This window comes from Panulirus ornatus, chromosome 48 (genome assembly GCF_036320965.1).
Source record: "Panulirus ornatus isolate Po-2019 chromosome 48, ASM3632096v1, whole genome shotgun sequence".
NCBI lineage: Eukaryota > Metazoa > Arthropoda > Malacostraca > Decapoda > Palinuridae > Panulirus > Panulirus ornatus.
Window position 1 is genome coordinate 24,966,036 of NC_092271.1, and position 22,350 is coordinate 24,988,385.

General features: G+C 50.0%; 1 protein-coding gene across 9 annotated transcripts in view; it reads left to right on the top strand.

The window, feature by feature from the left end:
- LOC139763866 (cell adhesion molecule Dscam2-like) overlaps nucleotides 1-22,350 on the top strand; it is a 441,821-nt gene that overhangs the window by 60,541 nt on the left and 358,930 nt on the right. For 3 of the 9 annotated variants that reach the window (XM_071690223.1, XM_071690222.1, XM_071690224.1), the window contains one exon: nucleotides 22,108-22,216. The exons of the other annotated variants lie outside the window; for them this stretch is intronic. The gene's annotated coding sequence lies outside the window, so the exon portion shown is untranslated. The remainder of the gene's footprint in view (nucleotides 1-22,107; nucleotides 22,217-22,350) is intronic. 9 annotated transcript variants of the gene reach the window in all.

Consider the following 22,350-nt stretch of genomic DNA (forward strand, 5'->3'; position numbering starts at 1 on the left):
GGTTGAGGGATGTGGCATCCCGCTGCATCATCCCTCCCTCCTTCCCTTAAGGGCTTGCGTCTCCAGGGCCCGTGTCGTCGTCCTCATCTCCCCAGCCTCTCGCTAATGACGCCCCCAAGACCTAAATTTTCGCTGAGTGAGGGAGGGAGTGTTCGCTGATGCTGGTGACCTTAAAGGGTCTTAAAAAACACCATCCACGCTGGTTAGGAAAAGAAAAAAAAGAAAAAAAAATTAACTTTTACGCATCACAAGAGTTTCCTTGAGCGATGAGGAAGACGAAGGGTGTGTGTTCAATTGATGTGTCTCGTAGCAGAAATGGGGAGAGAAGAATGCATGTGTGTGTGTGTGTCCCCCCCTCCCTCCCCCTCCCCCCCTTTTTTTTTTTCTACGAAGCTGAAAAACCTACGCGCTTTTCCGACATGTAAACGAAAGACGGGAGACAAACATTACCCCTGAAGTCGTGAGCGAGCGACTTTGTGAAGCCCCCTCCCGCCCCAGCCTTCAGAAGACGAGATGTAAACAATAATGTAGAAGGAGGGAGGGCATTGTTGTAGAAATATCCCCCCCCGACACAAGCGTCTGCCACAAGACTTACGGACGGGACATAAGTGGACCTTTAGTTCCCTAAAATGTAAAGGGACAGGTTCCCGATACACAGGGGTTTTTACTACACCTGTGGTGTAGACCTGTGGCCCTCGTCCGTGCGTCTGTAGAACACCTCTCCCACTCTTACCTGCAGGGCCCCGCCTGTGGTCAGGTCATTCGCCAGATTCGGCCTACGTTTTCCTGGAACGCAAGGATCTCCTCGAGGTCATTGATACGCATTTTCATGTCTTCCTTATCCGCGTGTATGTTTACCCGCTACCACCCCCCGCGCTCGTCCCCCACCACGACGTATGCAGTCACATACACCTCCCCAGCGCCCTGCCGTACTTGCTGCTTGTGTTGAGGCAACGCCAGCAAAGTCCTGTACCTTCCTAGCTCTTTCCTCCTCCCTCTCCTCGCAGCACCAATGGCTATGATAGCACCCTCACTAGGAGCAGTTGGTGCTAGTCATTCTCAGTGTGAGGGCCCCAGTGGAAGTTTAACACACACACACACACACACACACACACACACACACACACACACAGACACACACACACACACACACACAAAAGATATCTGTTTTCCCTCATTCTCTTTGGCTTTTCTACTGAGAAATGACGCGTCTTTATTACTATTTCGGTTTGATGGTCCTTGCTGCTCGGACGAGAATGTGAGTTTCTTATGATTCTGTGGTCTGTGAGGGGGAAATGCTCGTGCATTCATATCGGGATGTGGCCGTGGCGTCTTAGAACGCATTTGATTCAGACCATCCAGAAGAAATAGTTTGATCAGTTAGGCTCCTCCAGCCACGCAGATTGGGAACACTATATTTTTCTTTTCTGACGTAAGGCTTGTGGTGGTTGTTTAGCCTAGGCGAAGTGGATATGCGAGTGTATGCAGCATGGGTGGCTCGTGTTGTGTACAGCCAGCCTCGTGAGGTGAAGTCTTCTTGGGCTGAGGTGGATATTGGAAATCTTACGAGGGCGGTAGACGAGCGTCGCTTATACTCGCTCACTCACTCACTCACTCGCCAGTACCCTGCGAAGAAATTTTATTTTTTTTTTCCTGCGGGGTTCATTGGCGCGAGAGATTTTGGCGATAAGAAATTCGCCTCAATCTCGCTTGGCTTCTCAGTCAGGGAAGGTTGGACTTCACTCCAGTGATGTTGGAGGGTATTGTTTGTGTGATCCAGGGAGCCAGGTCTCGAAGGCTTCGCTTCTCATCCCATTAGCCAGGTCTCAGATGCTTCATTTGCCATCCCATTAGCCAGGTCTCAGATGCTTCATTTGCCATCCCATTAGCCACCATGATATCAGATTCCCATCTCCTGTGTATACGGAATAAGTCTGTGTAGTTTCACTTCAGTCCCCTGTGAAGCAATATGCCCCTCCCCTGTGAAACTATGTGCCGCCACTGTGAGGCAGTATGCCCCTCCACCGTGAAGCAGTATGCCCCTCTGCTGCAAAGCAATACGGCCCTCCACTTTGAAATAATATGTCCCTCTACTGCAAAACAATATGGCCCTCCAATGCAAAGGAAGTAGACAGATATAACAAAATTTGATTACAGGAAGTGTGTGTGTAGTGTGTGTGCGTGTGTGTGTAGGATGGAGGTGGGGGTCGGGTGTGTGTGTGTCTGTGTCTCTCTAATATTTTCCGAAATTGCGAAGCTTTAAATATATTCAGGAGGAGGGAGCTCCGAGGAGGAGGAGGAGGAGGAGGAGGAGGAGGCCCCTCGTATGAAAGTCATTTAAGAGGAAATCCCTTGCACGGCCCATCTGGCCCAGTGTCGTGCTTGCTTTTATAAAGTTTCGGTCCATAGGCGACACACACACACACACACACACACACACACACACACACACACACACACACACGCACACTTGCCCTGTGAAAGGAAAGCAGCCTTCCCTCATTATTCGAGGGTATCGCTTCGGAAAATCCCTGTATACATCCGCGTCTGTACCCCGTCCCCCTCTCGGTGGGTGGACAGTATAGGTGTATGTGTGTGTGTGTGTGTGTGTGTGTGTGTGTGTGTGTGTGTGTGTGTGTGTGTGTGTGCGCGCGCGAAAGTGAGGGGGCACGGGGATTGCATTCGCACACTTATCTCTTGGTTGGTTTGAGATCGATCGGTGCGGTGGAGGGAGTGAGTGGTACTTCTGGTACTACTCCTGCTGGTGGTGGTGGGGAGCAGATGGAGGACCTTTCATGGTTTGAGGTAACGTGAGGTTGACGAGTGGTGATGTGTTGGGGGGGGGAGGAGTTAGGAGGAGGGTGGTTTGTGAGGGGAGGGAGGAGGGAAAGGTGGGGTGGGAGTTGTTGCAAGAGGTCATGGCTCGGTGAATACGCAGTGGAGAGGAAGGGGGCTGTGAGGTCGACGGATTTAATGAGTACAACAAACATGAGGGAGAGGAGGGGAGGGATGGGAGAACGCATCTAGGTGTAGAACATGAGGAACAGAGGGGGAATGTAAATAGTTGGTATTAAAGCACAGAGAACGGTTAAGTTAGGGGACGGGGGACGGACGAGGTATAGAGGGCGCAGAACAGAGAACAGAAAAGGGGGAAGGGTGCGTGGATGAAGCAGGGAGAACAAAGGGAGAGGCAGGAGGAGGAGGAGGAAGAGGGAGGAAGCAGATGCCAGGCTCTGTGTGTGATGCCTGGGTATATTCTTGTAGGCCTCCCCCCTCCTCTCCTCCTCCCCTCCCCTCCCCTCAGGCCTGCTACTGCACTCTCTCTCTCTCTCTCTCTCTCTCTCTCTCTCTCTCTCTCTCTCTCTCTCTCTCTCTCTCTCTCTCTCTATATATATATATATATATATATATATATATATATATTGGATAGGATCACAATATGAATATATTATATTGTGCTCAGTGGTCAATATAAAGGCTGGTTTTCATTTTTTTTCCTTCTGTTGTATCGATCAACTGAATTCGTCGATACCTTTAGATATAGGTGTGTACTTGTGTGCCCACGAGAACAAGGTTTCAGTAAATAAACGCCTAGGAATCTGTGTGGGTTTCGACCGAACTTCCTGCTTTACCGAGAATGAGAAAAAGAATAACACCATAAGCAGCTTTAGATTTTATCTGGTAATATTTGTTTGTACGTAGTATTAAGTCTGTACACGTCTGAATGTATAAATGTTTTTACGGTTGCACGTAGCTGTGTATTTCTGTTTCAATCGTCGAATATATATATATATGTGTGTGTGTTTTGGACAATCACATGTTTACCAAAGGGCGTCCTAGCTTCGTCTCTTCGATGTATATCAACTGACTGTTATATTTCTCTCTCGTGTCTCCCCTGATGATGTGATTATTACACGAAAGTGCACTTGGTAACTTTTCGTGTTTCATTCTCCCCGTGGACTGATAGGAATATATATATATATATATATATATATATATATATATATATATATATATATATATATATATATATATATATATATATATATATATATATTCATTCATTAATCGGACCATTTATTGCAGTTACCCCTCGTCGTAGCTCCCTAATATTCGTTTTCGTTAAGCACCAACGCATATATATTAAGGGGACATTTCGACCTTCACACTCAATAATTTCTTTCATAAAGTGAAAAGCTTAAGAGAATAATCGCCATAAAATATTGGTGAATATGGCTGAAAAGACCCCAGAGCACTGAGGCTGTGTTTGCCCCGCTCTCTGGAGGCCTGGTGTCACCACAGTGCGCGAAGGGAAACGTGGAAATTTTTAACTAAGGAAACAGAACCAGCGGATTGAAGATTTTAATTACGATTTTTTTTTCTTTTTTTGGAGATTTTAATTCCGATTTTCATTTTTTTTTTTCCACTTTCGGTATGGAAAGTTAACATTAGCCAGGAGAGGTTGGCTTAAGTCAGATTAATACACAAAGCTGCCTCCCTGGTCGTGGATCAGCAAGGGCCCGCTCGGAATGGGTTCGAATCCTGGGCGTGGCTGTCGGTCCACACGCACCCCAGGTGTTCATCATCTCGGGGGCTTGTCGGTACATGGGTACCTTGCGTATAAATGGGGCAAAACGCGTGTTAAACCATTGAATGATAAGCACACACACACACACACACACACACACACACACACACACACACACACACACACACACACACACATACACACACACACAGTGTTGCCACATTTGTTTGTATTTTTCTCGATGATGAAAGATATAATTCTGACATTATATAAAAGACTTCCTTCCCTGTAAGAGTTCTGTGCTGTGATATGTAATAATGTGATGTGAGAGAAACAGAAGGAGAAAGTCTACTTATTGTTATATATATATATATATATATATATATATATATATATATATATATATATATATATATATATATATATATATATATATATGATTAGAGAAGGCAAGCCCCTCTCCTTGACGATCATTGAATGCGGTTTGTGTGAGAGAACTCTCTCTCATTCTCTTTCTCTCTCTCTTCCCATCCCCCCAGTGAGACATCCCTGTCACTCAAGGACACTCCCCCTCCCCCCTCTCCCCCCACACACACACTTGAGTGCCTTTCATGAATAACACACTTCGAAACATAAGCTCTCCCGCGGTGTCATCATATTTGTAGTACCTCTGCTGAGTCAGTGCCGTTGATATATATATATATATATATATATATATATATATATATATATATATATATATATATATATATATATATGTGTGTGTGTGTGTGTGTGTGTGTGTGTGTGTGTGTGTGTGTGTGTGTGTGTATTATCCTTCGTTGGTGTTCTCTGCGTTAGAATCTTGAGGTTTCATTATTTTTGTTCCCACACCACCCCTCTTTTCCCTCCCCCCCCCCTTCCTCCCGCGTATCTGTGCGTCAGCTACGCAGCCCTTGCCGTGTCGTGAATTATCCCCAGGTCTCCCTGCCTTGTGCGGGGCTAACCTAACCTGCCATGTCGTTTTCTGTGTCGCGATTTCTTCTGTTGTTCTCCCGCGGGGCATTTGAGTTACCCTTCTTTTCTATGCTCTCTCGTTTCCTTGGGACTATCGAATCGTATAACTACCTTTTTCTTTAAAAGGTCTTTGAAAACCCCTTGAGTACGATGATGACGACCGACACCCCCCCCCCCCCAACCCCCCACCCTCGAGCACGACGGGACGACCCTCGAGCACAACCACACGACCTTAACCACCCCCCCTCCCCGGGTATGATAGCTCATGGTCTTTGACCTGACCCTTAAAGGTCAGGTGGAAAGAGCAATGACCGTTAGCAAAGGGGGTCGCCTCGTACCATCATGGCACGAGGGTGGGTTGAGGTAGAGGGTTGGGGAGGGAGGGGGGAAAGGGAGGGGAGGGGGTACGTTCCTTCGCTCTCTTAAGGAGGGGGTATTTTTGGGGGAGGGGGGGGGTAGGGTTGTGGGTGGTGGGGTTGTTGACTTAATCCCTCTACAAGTTAGTGACCCTCCTCCCTCCCCCCCTCCCTCCCCCCCTCCCTCCCCCTCCCCCCTCACCCGTTAGCTGTTGCGTTCGCTTTGCCCAGCAAAGGCGCTTACCCTCCCCCCTCCCCCCTTCCCCCCTCGCACACCCGCCGCTTTTCTATGAATATTCAATTTTTTTTTTTTCAGTCTAAATATAACCGCTTCATTAAACGTTGCGGCGACTGACTTGGGGAAGGAAAGGGGGAGGGGGGACATTGAGAGGAGGTGGGAATGGGGAAGGGGGGGATGTTTGAATGGGGGTGAAACTGGTTGGGGGGGGGGTGGAGGATGAGTTATAGATACTGAAATTACGTGTGTGTGTGTGTGTGTGTGTGTGTGTGTGTGTGTGTGTGTGTGTGTGTGTGTGTGTGAAGGAGGGATTATTTTGTGATGCTGGCCTCATTAAGTTTGACTTTTTTAGGGGGATGAAAAGAAATAGTGTGAGAGAGAGAGAGAGAGAGAGAGAGAGAGAGAGAGAGAGAGAGAGAGAGAGAGAGAGAGAGAGAGAGAGAGAGAGAGAATGGAAGACAGTAAGAGCTGGAGATTGGAAGATACAACAGCTATAACAAAAGGAACCACCCACCCCACACTCCCCCTACCTTTCCCTTGCCAGCCTCTCCCATAATATTTATCCGGGGGACGTCTGCTGCCAGTCACTCGCTTCATCTCTCCCACCTCCTCCCCTTTCTCCCCACCACACACACACACACACCACCTCTCTCACAACGTCCCCTGAAGAGATGTTGCAGTCCTCCTTCAGCTGGAGTTATAACTTGATCTGTGACTCGAACGTGTCACTTCACATTCTGGGGTTATAACTTGATGTACCACTCGAGCATGTCACTTCATATACTGGAGTTATAACTTGATCTACAACTCGAGCATGTCACTTCATATACTGAAGTTATAACTTAATGTGGCACTCGAACCAGTCACTTCACGTTCTGGAGTTATAACTTGATACACCACTCGAGCATGTCACTTCATATACTGGAGTTATAACTTGATGTACCACTCGAGCATGTCACCTAACATACTGAAGTTATAACTTGATCTACCCCTCGAGGTGTTACTTCACATCTTGGCGTTTGTTTCACAGGCTGACGCACGCTTGCGTCCTGGTTCTCTTCAGTGTAATCTATGAACCCCACTCAATCCACCACTGTGGATTACAGGGTTACAGCCCAGTCTGAATGATATCAGGGGATTTATTGTGATGTAATCCTACATAGATTGGTTAGGTGTGCTATCCTGACCAGGGATTTATTGTGATGTAATCCTACATTGCTATCCTGACCAGGGATTTGTTGTGATGTAATCCTACATAGACTGGTTGGTTGTGCTATCCTGACCAGGGATTTGTTGTGATGTAATCCTACATAGACTGGTTGGTTGTGCTATCCTGACCAGGGATTTGTTGTGATGTAATCCTACATAGACTGGTTGGTTGTGCTATCCTGATAGAGAGAGACTCTGTCGGGGGATTTAGTAAGAGGAGAACAACACTTGATACAGTGCTCAGACATCGCTCAGTAAACCAGGGTCGCAGAGCACGACCTTCACGAAAAGTCGTATCAGGGGGAAAGAAATAAAGAAAGAAAGAAAGAAAGAAAGAAAGAAAGAAAAAGAAAATAATAATCTCGTATTATAACTGAAACTATCTTAAGCTAAGTTGATGAGTTGGAGTCCAGTTGAGAGGTTAATCACACACGGGTCCAGCCAGCCGTGTTGAGCGGGTAGGGATGATCATACCGTTCATACGACAGACAGACAGACAGACAGGGGCGAGGCGACGAGACAACCAGAGAGAGAGAGAGAGAGAGAGAGAGAGAGAGAGAGTCAAGACTCGGGGGATTATATTAATCTGTGATATTAATCATCCAGGGAACTCTTCGGGCGTAGACGAGCCACCGTGTTCGTATGGCAGGTGAGGATTATGTATGTGTGTGTAGCCGGGAAGGAACGACTTTAAAACTGGATTCGTTGATCCTCAAGGCTCGTACCGTCGTCCTCAAGGCTCGTACCGTCGTCCTCAAGGCTCGTACCGTCGTCCTCAAGGCTCGTACCGTCGTCCTCAAGGCTCGTACCGTCGTCCTCAAGGCCCTTACCGTCGTCCTCAAGGCTCGTACCGTCGTCCTCAAGGCTCGTACCGTCGTCCTCAAGGCTCGTACCGTCGTCCTCAAGGCTCGTACCGTCGTCCTCAAGGCTCGTACCGTCGTCCTCAAGGCCCGTACCTTCGTCCTCAAGGCCCTTACCGTCGTCCTCAAGGCTCGTACCGTCGTCCTCAAGGCTCGTACCGTCGTCCTCAAGGCTCGTACCGTCGTCCTCAAGGCTCGTACCGTCGTCCTCAAGGCTCGTACCGTCGTCCTCAAGGCTCGTACCGTCGTCCTCAAGGCTCGTACCGTCGTCCTCAAGGCCCTTACCGTCGTCCTCAAGGCCCTTACCGTCGTCCTCAAGGCCCGTACCTTCGTCCTCAAGGCCCTTACCGTCGTCCTCAAGGCTCGTACCGTCGTCCTCAAGGCTCGTACCGTCGTCCTCAAGGCTCGTACCGTCGTCCTCAAGGCCCTTACCGTCGTCCTCAAGGCTCGTACCGTCGTCCTCAAGGCCCTTACCGTCGTCCTCAAGGCCCTTACCGTCGTCCTCAAGGCCCTTACCGTCGTCCTCAAGGCTCGTACCGTCGTCCTCAAGGCTCGTACCGTCGTCCTCAAGGCTCGTACCGTCGTCCTCAAGGCCCTTACCGTCGTCCTCAAGGCTCGTACCGTCGTCCTCAAGGCTCGTACCGTCGTCCTCAAGGCTCGTACCGTCGTCCTCAAGGCCCTTACCGTCGTCCTCAAGGCTCGTACCGTCGTCCTCAAGGCTCGTACCGTCGTCCTCAAGGCTCGTACCGTCGTCCTCAAGGCTCGTACCGTCGTCCTCAAGGCTCGTACCGTCGTCCTCAAGGCTCGTACCGTCGTCCTCAAGGCTCGTACCGTCGTCCTCAAGGCTCGTACCGTCGTCCTCAAGGCCCTTACCGTCGTCCTCAAGGCTCGTACCGTCGTCCTCAAGGCCCTTACCGTCGTCCTCAAGGCTCGTACCGTCGTCCTCAAGGCCCTTACCGTCGTCCTCAAGGCCCTTACCGTCGTCCTCAAGGCCCGTACCTTCGTCCTCAAGGCCCTTACCGTCGTCCTCAAGGCTCGTACCGTCGTCCTCAAGGCCCTTACCGTCGTCCTCAAGGCTCGTACCGTCGTCCTCAAGGCCCTTACCGTCGTCCTCAAGGCTCGTACCGTCGTCCTCAAGGCCCTTACCGTCGTCCTCAAGGCTCGTACCGTCGTCCTCAAGGCCCTTACCGTCGTCCTCAAGGCCCTTACCGTCGTCCTCAAGGCCCGTACCTTCGTCCTCAAGGCCCTTACCGTCGTCCTCAAGGCTCGTACCGTCGTCCTCAAGGCTCGTACCGTCGTCCTCAAGGCCCTTACCGTCGTCCTCAAGGCTCGTACCGTCGTCCTCAAGGCTCGTACCGTCGTCCTCAAGGCTCGTACCGTCGTCCTCAAGGCTCGTACCGTCGTCCTCAAGGCCCTTACCGTCGTCCTCAAGGCTCGTACCGTCGTCCTCAAGGCTCGTACCGTCGTCCTCAAGGCTCGTACCGTCGTCCTCAAGGCTCGTACCGTCGTCCTCAAGGCTCGTACCGTCGTCCTCAAGGCTCGTACCGTCGTCCTCAAGGCTCGTACCGTCGTCCTCAAGGCTCGTACCGTCGTCCTCAAGGCTCGTACCGTCGTCCTCAAGGCTCGTACCGTCGTCCTCAAGGCCCGTACCTTCGTCCTCAAGGCCCTTACCGTCGTCCTCAAGGCCCTTACCGTCGTCCTCAAGGCTCGTACCGTCGTCCTCAAGGCCCTTACCGTCGTCCTCAAGGCTCGTACCGTCGTCCTCAAGGCTCGTACCGTCGTCCTCAAGGCTCGTACCGTCGTCCTCAAGGCTCGTACCGTCGTCCTCAAGGCCCTTACCGTCGTCCTCAAGGCTCGTACCGTCGTCCTCAAGGCTCGTACCGTCGTCCTCAAGGCTCGTACCGTCGTCCTCAAGGCTCGTACCGTCGTCCTCAAGGCTCGTACCGTCGTCCTCAAGGCTCGTACCGTCGTCCTCAAGGCCCTTACCGTCGTCCTCAAGGCTCGTACCGTCGTCCTCAAGGCTCGTACCGTCGTCCTCAAGGCTCGTACCGTCGTCCTCAAGGCTCGTACCGTCGTCCTCAAGGCTCGTACCGTCGTCCTCAAGGCCCTTACCGTCGTCCTCAAGGCCCTTACCGTCGTCCTCAAGGCTCGTACCGTCGTCCTCAAGGCCCTTACCGTCGTCCTCAAGGCTCGTACCGTCGTCCTCAAGGCCCTTACCGTCGTCCTCAAGGCCCTTACCGTCGTCCTCAAGGCCCTTACCGTCGTCCTCAAGGCTCGTACCGTCGTCCTCAAGGCTCGTACCGTCGTCCTCAAGGCCCGTACCTTCGTCCTCAAGGCCCTTACCGTCGTCCTCAAGGCCCTTACCGTCGTCCTCAAGGCCCGTACCTTCGTCCTCAAGGCCCTTACCGTCGTCCTCAAGGCCCTTACCGTCGTCCTCAAGGCCCTTACCGTCGTCCTCAAGGCTCGTACCGTCGTCCTCAAGGCTCGTACCGTCGTCCTCAAGGCTCGTACCGTCGTCCTCAAGGCCCTTACCGTCGTCCTCAAGGCTCGTACCGTCGTCCTCAAGGCTCGTACCGTCGTCCTCAAGGCCCTTACCGTCGTCCTCAAGGCCCGTACCTTCGTCCTCAAGGCCCTTACCGTCGTCCTCAAGGCCCTTACCGTCGTCCTCAAGGCCCTTACCGTCGTCCTCAAGGCCCTTACCGTCGTCCTCAAGGCCCTTACCGTCGTCCTCAAGGCTCGTACCGTCGTCCTCAAGGCTCGTACCGTCGTCCTCAAGGCTCGTACCGTCGTCCTCAAGGCTCGTACCGTCGTCCTCAAGGCTCGTACCGTCGTCCTCAAGGCCCGTACCTTCGTCCTCAAGGCCCTTACCGTCGTCCTCAAGGCCCGTACCTTCGTCCTCAAGGCCCTTACCGTCGTCCTCAAGGCTCGTACCGTCGTCCTCAAGGCCCTTACCGTCGTCCTCAAGGCTCGTACCGTCGTCCTCAAGGCTCGTACCGTCGTCCTCAAGGCCCTTACCGTCGTCCTCAAGGCTCGTACCGTCGTCCTCAAGGCTCGTACCGTCGTCCTCAAGGCTCGTACCGTCGTCCTCAAGGCTCGTACCGTCGTCCTCAAGGCTCGTACCGTCGTCCTCAAGGCTCGTACCGTCGTCCTCAAGGCTCGTACCGTCGTCCTCAAGGCTCGTACCGTCGTCCTCAAGGCTCGTACCGTCGTCCTCAAGGCTCGTACCGTCGTCCTCAAGGCTCGTACCGTCGTCCTCAAGGCTCGTACCGTCGTCCTCAAGGCTCGTACCGTCGTCCTCAAGGCTCGTACCGTCGTCCTCAAGGCTCGTACCGTCGTCCTCAAGGCTCGTACCGTCGTCCTCAAGGCTCGTACCGTCGTCCTCAAGGCTCGTACCGTCGTCCTCAAGGCTCGTACCGTCGTCCTCAAGGCCCTTACCGTCGTCCTCAAGGCTCGTACCGTCGTCCTCAAGGCTCGTACCGTCGTCCTCAAGGCTCGTACCGTCGTCCTCAAGGCTCGTACCGTCGTCCTCAAGGCTCGTACCGTCGTCCTCAAGGCTCGTACCGTCGTCCTCAAGGCTCGTACCGTCGTCCTCAAGGCCCGTACCTTCGTCCTCAAGGCCCTTACCGTCGTCCTCAAGGCCCTTACCGTCGTCCTCAAGGCTCGTACCGTCGTCCTCAAGGCTCGTACCGTCGTCCTCAAGGCCCTTACCGTCGTCCTCAAGGCTCGTACCGTCGTCCTCAAGGCCCTTACCGTCGTCCTCAAGGCTCGTACCGTCGTCCTCAAGGCCCTTACCGTCGTCCTCAAGGCTCGTACCGTCGTCCTCAAGGCTCGTACCGTCGTCCTCAAGGCCCTTACCGTCGTCCTCAAGGCTCGTACCGTCGTCCTCAAGGCTCGTACCGTCGTCCTCAAGGCCCTTACCGTCGTCCTCAAGGCTCGTACCGTCGTCCTCAAGGCTCGTACCGTCGTCCTCAAGGCCCTTACCGTCGTCCTCAAGGCTCGTACCGTCGTCCTCAAGGCCCTTACCGTCGTCCTCAAGGCCCTTACCGTCGTCCTCAAGGCTCGTACCGTCGTCCTCAAGGCTCGTACCGTCGTCCTCAAGGCTCGTACCGTCGTCCTCAAGGCTCGTACCGTCGTCCTCAAGGCTCGTACCGTCGTCCTCAAGGCCCTTACCGTCGTCCTCAAGGCTCGTACCGTCGTCCTCAAGGCTCGTACCGTCGTCCTCAAGGCTCGTACCGTCGTCCTCAAGGCCCGTACCTTCGTCCTCAAGGCCCTTACCGTCGTCCTCAAGGCTCGTACCGTCGTCCTCAAGGCCCTTACCGTCGTCCTCAAGGCTCGTACCGTCGTCCTCAAGGCTCGTACCGTCGTCCTCAAGGCCCTTACCGTCGTCCTCAAGGCTCGTACCGTCGTCCTCAAGGCCCTTACCGTCGTCCTCAAGGCCCTTACCGTCGTCCTCAAGGCCCTTACCGTCGTCCTCAAGGCCCTTACCGTCGTCCTCAAGGCCCGTACCTTCGTCCTCAAGGCCCTTACCGTCGTCCTCAAGGCTCGTACCGTCGTCCTCAAGGCTCGTACCGTCGTCCTCAAGGCCCTTACCGTCGTCCTCAAGGCTCGTACCGTCGTCCTCAAGGCCCTTACCGTCGTCCTCAAGGCTCGTACCGTCGTCCTCAAGGCCCGTACCTTCGTCCTCAAGGCCCTTACCGTCGTCCTCAAGGCTCGTACCGTCGTCCTCAAGGCCCTTACCGTCGTCCTCAAGGCTCGTACCGTCGTCCTCAAGGCTCGTACCGTCGTCCTCAAGGCCCTTACCGTCGTCCTCAAGGCCCGTACCTTCGTCCTCAAGGCCCTTACCGTCGTCCTCAAGGCTCGTACCGTCGTCCTCAAGGCCCTTACCGTCGTCCTCAAGGCTCGTACCGTCGTCCTCAAGGCTCGTACCGTCGTCCTCAAGGCCCTTACCGTCGTCCTCAAGGCTCGTACCGTCGTCCTCAAGGCCCGTACCTTCGTCCTCAAGGCCCTTACCGTCGTCCTCAAGGCTCGTACCGTCGTCCTCAAGGCTCGTACCGTCGTCCTCAAGGCTCGTACCGTCGTCCTCAAGGCTCGTACCGTCGTCCTCAAGGCCCGTACCTTCGTCCTCAAGGCCCTTACCGTCGTCCTCAAGGCTCGTACCGTCGTCCTCAAGGCTCGTACCGTCGTCCTCAAGGCTCGTACCGTCGTCCTCAAGGCCCGTACCTTCGTCCTCAAGGCCCTTACCGTCGTCCTCAAGGCCCGTACCTTCGTCCTCAAGGCTCGTACCGTCGTCCTCAAGGCTCGTACCGTCGTCCTCAAGGCTCGTACCGTCCTGTCCAAGGCTCGAAGAGGTTTGCCCGCCGGGCCCAGTAAGATCATACAATACCAACGTGCCTCTAAGGTGGGGGGGGGGGGGGGCGACAAGTGTTTGTAGGGAGGAGGTTTATCGGTATCAAGTGCCTGCCTGCCGCCACCACCACCATCACCAACATTGTCTCCATCACCATCACCAACACTATCTCCACCGCCACCACCACCACCAACACCAGACGGCAGCGTTCCCACGGCAGCGAGAGAGAGAGAGAGAGAGAGAGAGAGAGAGAGAGAGAGAGAGAGAGAGAGAGAGAGAGAGAGAGCCCTCCTATCTTCCCCTCCTCTCTCTCTCTCTCTCTCTCCCCGTCCCTCTCCCGGCTCTCCTGCAGCGCCGGGCCGTTGTGGAGGCGTAGATAAGGGTAGATGAGTAGATGATACTGATAATGGAGTGCTTGTGGAGGGGTTGTGAACCGCAGAGGGGCGAGGGGAGACAACAGAGACAGTGAGAGAGAGAGGGAGGGGGTGAGAAAGAGAAAGAGAGAGAGTGTGTGTGTGTGTGTGTGTGGGAGAGTAGGGAGAGTGGATGTCGAGGGTGTACGAGGTTTGAGCGAAGAAAAGGTGAGAGTTAGAGAGGATTGACGTGGAAACACAGAGGGAGGAATGGGCTTAGACTCACTGGCTGGGAGAAGAAAGCGAGGAGGAGGACGATTAGGGCAGAGTGCAACCGAGTAGGGTGATTAGGGTGTGTGGAGGGTGTATGTGTAGGGGGGAGGGGAGGGTTGAGGTCGAATCTCAGTAGAATAGTACAAGGAAGGGTGAGAAGGCATCTTGAGGGGGGGAGGGTTGAACCACTGGCCCGACTCTGGTGGGGGAGTTAACGTGGGAGGATACAGGGGAGGGGGAGAAAAAAAAAAAAAGGGGGTGGAGAACGAGGGAGAAAACCTTTCAGACAAGGGGAGACAAGCAGAGAAAATATGAGGTATCCAGGAGTGAGGGGTGTGATGGTGAGGGGGGGGGGGGAGTTTAAAACCTGAAAGGAGAAATGGGAAGAATAGGAAAAAAAATTAAAAGAGTGGTGGTGATGACTGGGGAGAAAATGGGATGGGGACGAAGGAAGGCTTTTAGACAAGGGAAAAAGAAAATGGTCAAAAAAAAAAAAGAAAAAAAAATAGTATCTTAAATTTTAGGAATAATAAGAAGAGACTGGTGTGTGGAGATGTATCACTGTGTGGGGGAGAACAGAGAGGGGGAGGGAGTTGATCACCGGGGTACAACATGAGGGGCGGACTGCAGTAATACAGGAGGGGAAGTGGGTGGGGGAGATGGGTGTGGTGGGGATGTTTATAATGGCACCTGTGTGCCGTAGGGGAGTGTAGGGGGAGATGAAGGGGTGTGGGGAGGTAGAAGGGGAAGGGTGCCAAACGTGGCACTTGCGTTACGGTGGAAGGGGGAGAGCAGGGAGGGCCACAGTGCCTGATTGGATGGCCAGGTTCCCTCTCTCTCTCTCTCCTTCCCGCCCCTCTGTAACACGTAATTAGCATGTGATATATACAGTTGACCCAACCCCTTCCCTCACACCACCCGAACGTAAAGAGGAGGACTCTTGTTTACCAAAAAGGAAATATATCAAGACTGTAAATAAAGATGAGTCGTGATAAAAACAAAAACAAAAACGTCAATAAACATAATGAGAGCCAAAAATCAGGATGAAAAAAAAATCAGGTGGAGATAAATTCGGAAATTATATGATTGTCATATCGGGTGTGTTTTATGATTATTTTTTTTGTTTCGTCTCATTGATAGTTTCATTTTTCTGTGTTGCCTTCACTGCAATGATATTTTTCCCCTTGTGTACAAGCAGCAGACGTTGTTCACTACCAACTCAACAACACTCCCTCCCACCACACCATCCCATCTGATGCATCTTGTATACCCTTCCATATCTCTTTTCCTTGTGGTTCATCGCCTCCCTCCGTTCCTTCGACATGCTTCGTTCCGTTCCCTGGCGGAACGTGAGCAGGGTGAACGTTTGAACGCCTGCACCCAGGGCTCGGTAACGTCGTGTTCAAGGCTTGGTACCGTCGTGCTCAAGGCCCGAACTGCCCTGTTCAAGGCTCGTACCGTCGTCCTCAAGGCCCGTACCGTCGTCCTCAAGGCTCGTACCGTCGTCCTCAAGGCCCGTACCTTCGTCCTCAAGGCCCTTACCGTCGTCCTCAAGGCCCGTACCTTCGTCCTCAAGGCTCGTACCGTCGTCCTCAAGGCTCGTACCGTCGTCCTCAAGGCTCGTACCGTCCTGTCCAAGGCTCGAAGAGGTTTGCCCGCCGGTCCCAGTAAGTCACAATACCAACGGTGCCTCTAAGGTGGGGGGGGGGGGGGGCGCTTCCTACCCCCTACCGATACAGACATCCACCAACACAGATCCAATTAGGCGAGAGATTGTTAATACCCTGGAACATCAAGAACACTGCTGGCCCGACTGTCCGTCGCTTGTTCTCTTGTCTGTTTTAGCAACATAACTCAATACGCTTAATCATCGTACACAGCGAAGGCTCGTACATACGTATTTACTGACACAATTGAGTAGTGTCGCTTTTTTTTTTGTTTTCAAGTTGGAAAGAAATGGTTTATTTTTTTTGCATGATGTATGACCGTCATTTGTCCATCACGACACCTGACCTACCTCACTCGATTATAACCACCCGATCTAACATGATCTTCTATGGTATGTGTACTATAGTTGCGCTGTTCCACAGTGTTCACTTGTTCCCTTAGACTCCAGTCTTCCTCAGAGTAGGTGTGGGGGACCCTGGATTTCTTCTCTTTCTTTTTTTTTTCTCATAATCTTTGTTGATCACATCATGAATCTTTGATCCATAACACCTTTTCGTAAAGGAGAGGATCGTCGTTATAAATTCTAGGGTATGTACGACACTGGAATAGATTTGACGAGGCTTGAGTTTAAGGAAAAAAAAAAAAAGAAAAGAGCAGGAGACGATACCCCTCCATGAAGGGCGTCAACACAAGAGGGTAAAGAAGAGAGTTGTGTTGTGTCCACGGGCGATGTTTTGGGTGAGAGGTCGACCTCTGCCGAGCCCCGGGGTATGATAGGCAAGGGCCGTGTGCCGTCGTGCTCCAAGGGCAGGTGGTCAGAGGCCAAGCCATCATTTTGCCAAGAGTCGTGCGGTTGTGCCCAAAGGCCTGGTCAAAGACCAGAATCCCATTGTTCGTCTCAAAGGTTTGGATCTGTAATGACATACTGCCAGATCACACGCACCCTGAGGTCAACAACAATATCTAGTACCACTCACGTGTCAGACATACGTGAGGTGTGTGTGTGTGTGTGTGTGTGTGTGTGTGTGTGTGCCCCCTTGCTGCTCCTGGGAGGCGAGCTTGGACCCATGACACGTGCCTGGCTGCTGCATCCGCCAGATATTGCGTGCAGGCCAGCCACACCAGGATTAAACGTTATGATACGACGTCTCTTCCGCGTATAGCGAAGCTGTGGAATTCAGTCTGCCTTCCTCCGTCATTCCCTCCTCCTCCTCCTCCTCCTCCTCCTCCTCCTCCTCCTCCTCCTCCTCCTCCTCCTCCTCCTCCTCTCTCTCTCTCTCTCCACCTTTAAGGACCGTGTCTGCAAAATTCTCTAGGTTGATTATCTATGAATGATACCATTCACCACTTTTTTTTTCGTAATCAGTTTGTCATGTCGTACAAGATATAGGCATGATTAATGCGTGTGTTTCTCCCGTACCATGTCGGTCCGTAACCTCTAGCTTCTGGTGCCCTCCCCGTCCGTGTAGACCGACTCAGTTCCTCAAGTCTTGTGGCCTGAGCACTGTCCCTCCTGATACAGTAGAGCGAGGGAGGGAGAGAGAGACAGAGCAACAGAGGCAAGCAAGTGATACAACACAGGAACGAGCACCTGGACTATCGTAAGGGCCATATAAACCCCTCCATTACCCGGGAACTGTTACTCGACGCGATTTCTCTAGGGGGCGCTATTAACAGTGTCTTTGCGCTTCCATGGGGGCAGTTCGACCCTTACTCTCCTATGCTGTTATTGCAAAGCTCTCGTTTACGTGTGGGATGGGAGTGGGGGGGAAATATCATTCAAGTCCAGTATATATATATATATATATATATATATATATATATATATATATATATATATATATATATATATACATACCAATATGCTATTAGAGTATTGGTATGAATATTTATTTGTTGACGGGAATTACATAGAATTAGTCAACGTATTGCATGCGTGGCGCTTGTTTATATATGAGTCTCCCAGAGTAATTGCATGTAAACGATCTGTTTACTGTAAGACACATGATTATGTGCTGGTAATTACATTGTTTGGGTCCCTTGTTCGATATTTACACAGGTACATCCCGTTTTTTAGGGTCCCTCTTAATATATAGACTCGTGTGTGTGTGTGTGTGTGTGTGTGTGTATATATGTATATATATATATATATATATATATATATATATATATATATATATTATATAAACACCTTTATGTGTTGAAGATGATTGTAAACCATACACCATCTCACTGCATGTCTGGTCTGTGTTAAGCTCTATTGAAAGACCATCCCAGTGTTTGTATTCCGCTGTTTATTTACATGTGACAAACATACAAAGATTTATCGCGTGAGAAACTGCTTTCTTATAATGATTCATATATTTATATATGATGATTTACTTAAAGAGTTAAGTATTTGCTAAGTCACTCAAATGATTTTGGGGCATAACTCTGCCACTTTGTAGACCACCGCCTGCAAACATTCCAGCCCAGTGAATTATTGTGTCATTTAATGTTTCGTAGATCTTTGGATTCACTTGTAATGCTCAAATATTGATTTACAGTTGCATAGATCGATTTGGCCCTCGTCTGTCTTTGTGTAATTTCCGGTACAAGATGGTATTGGTTATTGCTTGTTTACATTCCTCTAGTTTATATATTTTTTTTTTTTTTGTTGTTGCACTCGACCGTCATCTGTCTTTGCGTAATTTTCGGTACAAGATGGCAATGATTATCATTGGTTTACATTCCTCTAGTTTATTTATTTATTTTTTTTGGCGAGTTTATCTTGAGAAGTGTTGACATTCCTCTACTTCATTTATTTATTTATTTATTTTGGGTGTTTCTCTTGAGAAGCGTTTGTTGTTATTGATCGACTCGTGTAATGTCCATGAAATGATTTTGGGTTGGTTAGCTGACTGACATGCACGCCAGCATACACACTTTCGATCGCGGGCGTGGGGCGGAGTCTGTATTCTTTGTCTACCATTCTTAAACGCTCGTGATGATCATGTCGAGTACTTACATGTTATTGATCTTTCGGTAGATTATTCACTGCAATCTTACGACTGACCCCCATGAGCACGACCGAACGACCCCTTGAGCACGACCGTACGACCCCTTGAGCACGACCGTACGACCCTCGAGCACGACCGAACGACCCCTTGAGCACGACCGTACGACCCTTGGGTATGGCGAAGGGGCCATTTGCCCTGACCCTTAAGGGATCTCAAACATAAAGGTCAGGTCAAAGGTCAAGCGTCTGTGGGTGGCCAGAGTGTCCGCAGTTCATAAAGTTCGTGGTGGTGGACGAGGCACAAGTTCACTACAGTTTTATAAGATGGTGAGGAATGGTTCGTTACCCTCAGTTTAATGTTTAGTCAGGGAATGTGTTTTTCAGATTGATGTAAGACCTTTTTATATGATCATTTTTCTCCATGTGGTGCCGGGGACCCCATATATATATATATATATATATATATATATATATATATATATATATATATATATATATATATATATATATATATATATATAATTTTTTCTCCAGTGAGCTTGTCATGTATTAGTGTATCATTTTGGGGGGAGGGGAAAAAAAAAGTGTGGGATAGCCGTTCATACATGTTAATGAGCTAATTAATATTCATGCGGTGCAAATGGTGTTGTTGGGAGTATAGTAATGGTTTTCATGTGTGGTGGCTTTTTTCACGAGAGTAGTTGACGGGCATTGTGTGTACGGGAGAGGGAGAGGGAGAGAGGGAGAGAGGAAGTGTGTCACACAACACGGAATTGTACAATATGAATTTTTTTTTTTTCATTCATTTTCCTTTTTTTTTTTTATCTTTTTTTCATTCTAGTTAGGTTCTTGAGCTAGACGGTAATAACGACCCCAGTGGTTGCGATGACCCTTATGACCCTTGGCCTGACGACCGACCCGACCCCCCCACACCTCCCCCCTTGAAAGGGTTGGGTGCAAGAGCAGATGTCCTCACCGTCGTGCTCAGAGGGTCGTACAGTCGTGCTCAAGGGTCGTACCGTAGTGGTCATGGTTCGTACCTTCGCGATCAAGGGTCGTACCGTAGTGTACCGTCGTGCTCGTGGGTCGTACCGTCGTCGTCAGAGAACTAATTAAACATTCTAAGACCCATGAAGATTTGAGTTTTGACAGTGTTACACACACACACACACACACACACACACACACACCCGCCATTACTTATACTTACATTCTTCGAGTCACTTATGGCCTTCCACGGCTCAGTCTGGTGTGTGTACACACACGTATGATGAAATCCTGTGGTTGCAGTCTGGATCGGGTCGTTTAGAACCCGGTTCCAACACCTCAGGTCGTGGGTATGATATCCCCCCCCATCTCCCCTCCTCTCCCTTGGGGAGATGTTATGCTGTACGATAGTTATTCCCGCGTCTTGGTGTATGTGTTGGCGGACGGTGGCCGATGGTGGAGCCGAACCCAGCGCAGCTGGGTTTACGGATAATCCGGCCTCGCCCACAGACACCCGGACCTCCATACGAGAGGGGGTTCAGGTTGCAGTAGGGGGTTTTGACTGTGGTCCTTGTGTGTGTATATACATATATATATAGATAGATAGATAGATAGATAGATAGATAGATAGATATTTCGATGTTTGATTTGCTCATATGAGAGCGTTTGGAATGGGGTTAACTAGTCAATGATTCGCTGTAGAGGCGATTCCAACCAGCCAGTTGGATGGGCCTGTTACACGACACACAGACGTACCTGGGAGCCCGGCACGGACCCTGGTCTTTGACACCCCGTTTTCGGGGGTGCCATTACGGGCACAGGTCGGGTTGTGTGTGTGTGTGTGTCAGTGGCACAGGTCAGCTATGTGTGTGTGTGTGTGTGTGTGTGTGTGTCATTAATGGCACAGGTCAGCTATGTGTGTATCGTCCCGTGTGTGTGTGTGTGTGTGTGTGTGTGTGGGATGTCGAGGTGTCCTGATCTTCAATATATGTGCTGAAGTATATAATCCCTCACTGTATATCCGTGACAGTAACTGCCAAAGTCGAATCTATTAAAAAAAAGGCTTTCGTAGGGACTAACCTGATCAGTCGTGTCTGATCGCCTTATTAACAATAGATTCAGTCACTCACTGGAAATCGTTGTTGTCAATTACACCATCCTAATCTTTCGCCAATCAAATCCTTCATCCTCTCCTGACCAATCAGCTCTCGCGTTTCTTTTTCCCCAAGCGTTCCAACATGTAATTTGATTGGCAGGGTTGTAATGGAATTATTCTGCCATTTGGAAAATCAGGGGTGGGGGGGGAAAAAAAAAAAATAATATTTCGCAGATATGCTTTGCAATGTACCGATGCACTCTGCTATATTGTAATTTTCTAATGCTTCTGTAATACAAGCTGGATTCATCCTACGTTTTACAATAATGTCCGGGGTGAGGGGGGGGACTAAAAAAGAAAAACAAATTGCTTGCATAGTGTAGAAAACGGATTTTTAATTACATTGGACCCCGAAGAACTTACTGCCTTTGTTTACGTAATTTAATGGAGAGATGTGACTTGAAATTGATATAGATAGGGCAAGTAAGTAGAATATTATTAGAAGTGATTATTGTTCATTTGTTTCTTATTTCTAGATTTTATTCTTTATTTTTTTTGAGTTGTATAATTATGCGTTTTTTATTGGCGTCTGTGTTGTTTACCATGTCTTCCCTTCCATGTATTTTAATCGTTTTTTCTAATTGATCTTTGTATTACACCCTTTTGCATATATTTATGCCCCTTGCCTCCCACCTTCACTTAGTATGATAATACTGAAAGCTCGTTTGATTTTTACTTTGTTATTATTCTTATTTTAAGAATGGTGTTTAAAAATCGTCAAATTCTTATTTTAGCCGACAAAAAAAAAAAAATATCTTTCGATTTCCATTTGCTTGTTATTTTGAATGAAGTCTATAATACGATCATGTAGGTGTGAGGAAGACCCCGTCCTTGACCTAAATGTTCTTTGTGGTGAAAGGTTTTCCTTCGAATTGGACATTACATCCGTAGGCTGTGTGTATAGTCGCCCATTTATTTGTTGCACAGAAAATCGTTAGCAACTTGCCCCAATTTTTTTAGTTGTTGTCAAATCGCTTCGATCGAACTTCTGATCATTCAGTATTCAAGAGAGAGGTATTTAGTCTTGGTTATTTCTTAATGACGAGAGAGCTTTGTAAGATGAATCATCTCTTGCTTACAAGTGAACGACCTGTTTAGTTGTTCCTCCTCAGAATCTGTTGATTCTCCTTTCCTTTAGGTACGTGTGATATTACGAATCCGTGTGTTATGCGAAGCCCCGTAGAGGAAGGTGGCGAAGACTTGTAAAAGGCTGTGGTCCCCCCCGTCTCATGGACGTTCTTCGTGAGGTATGTGGTGCTCGCATCTGTTCAGCTGTAGGTAATGATTACACATATGTATACGTTGGTGGATAGGGTCGGGGGGTTAACGAGCACTGTTAGATCATGTGATAAGTGACAGGTGTGCGAAGGAGGAGGGGGGA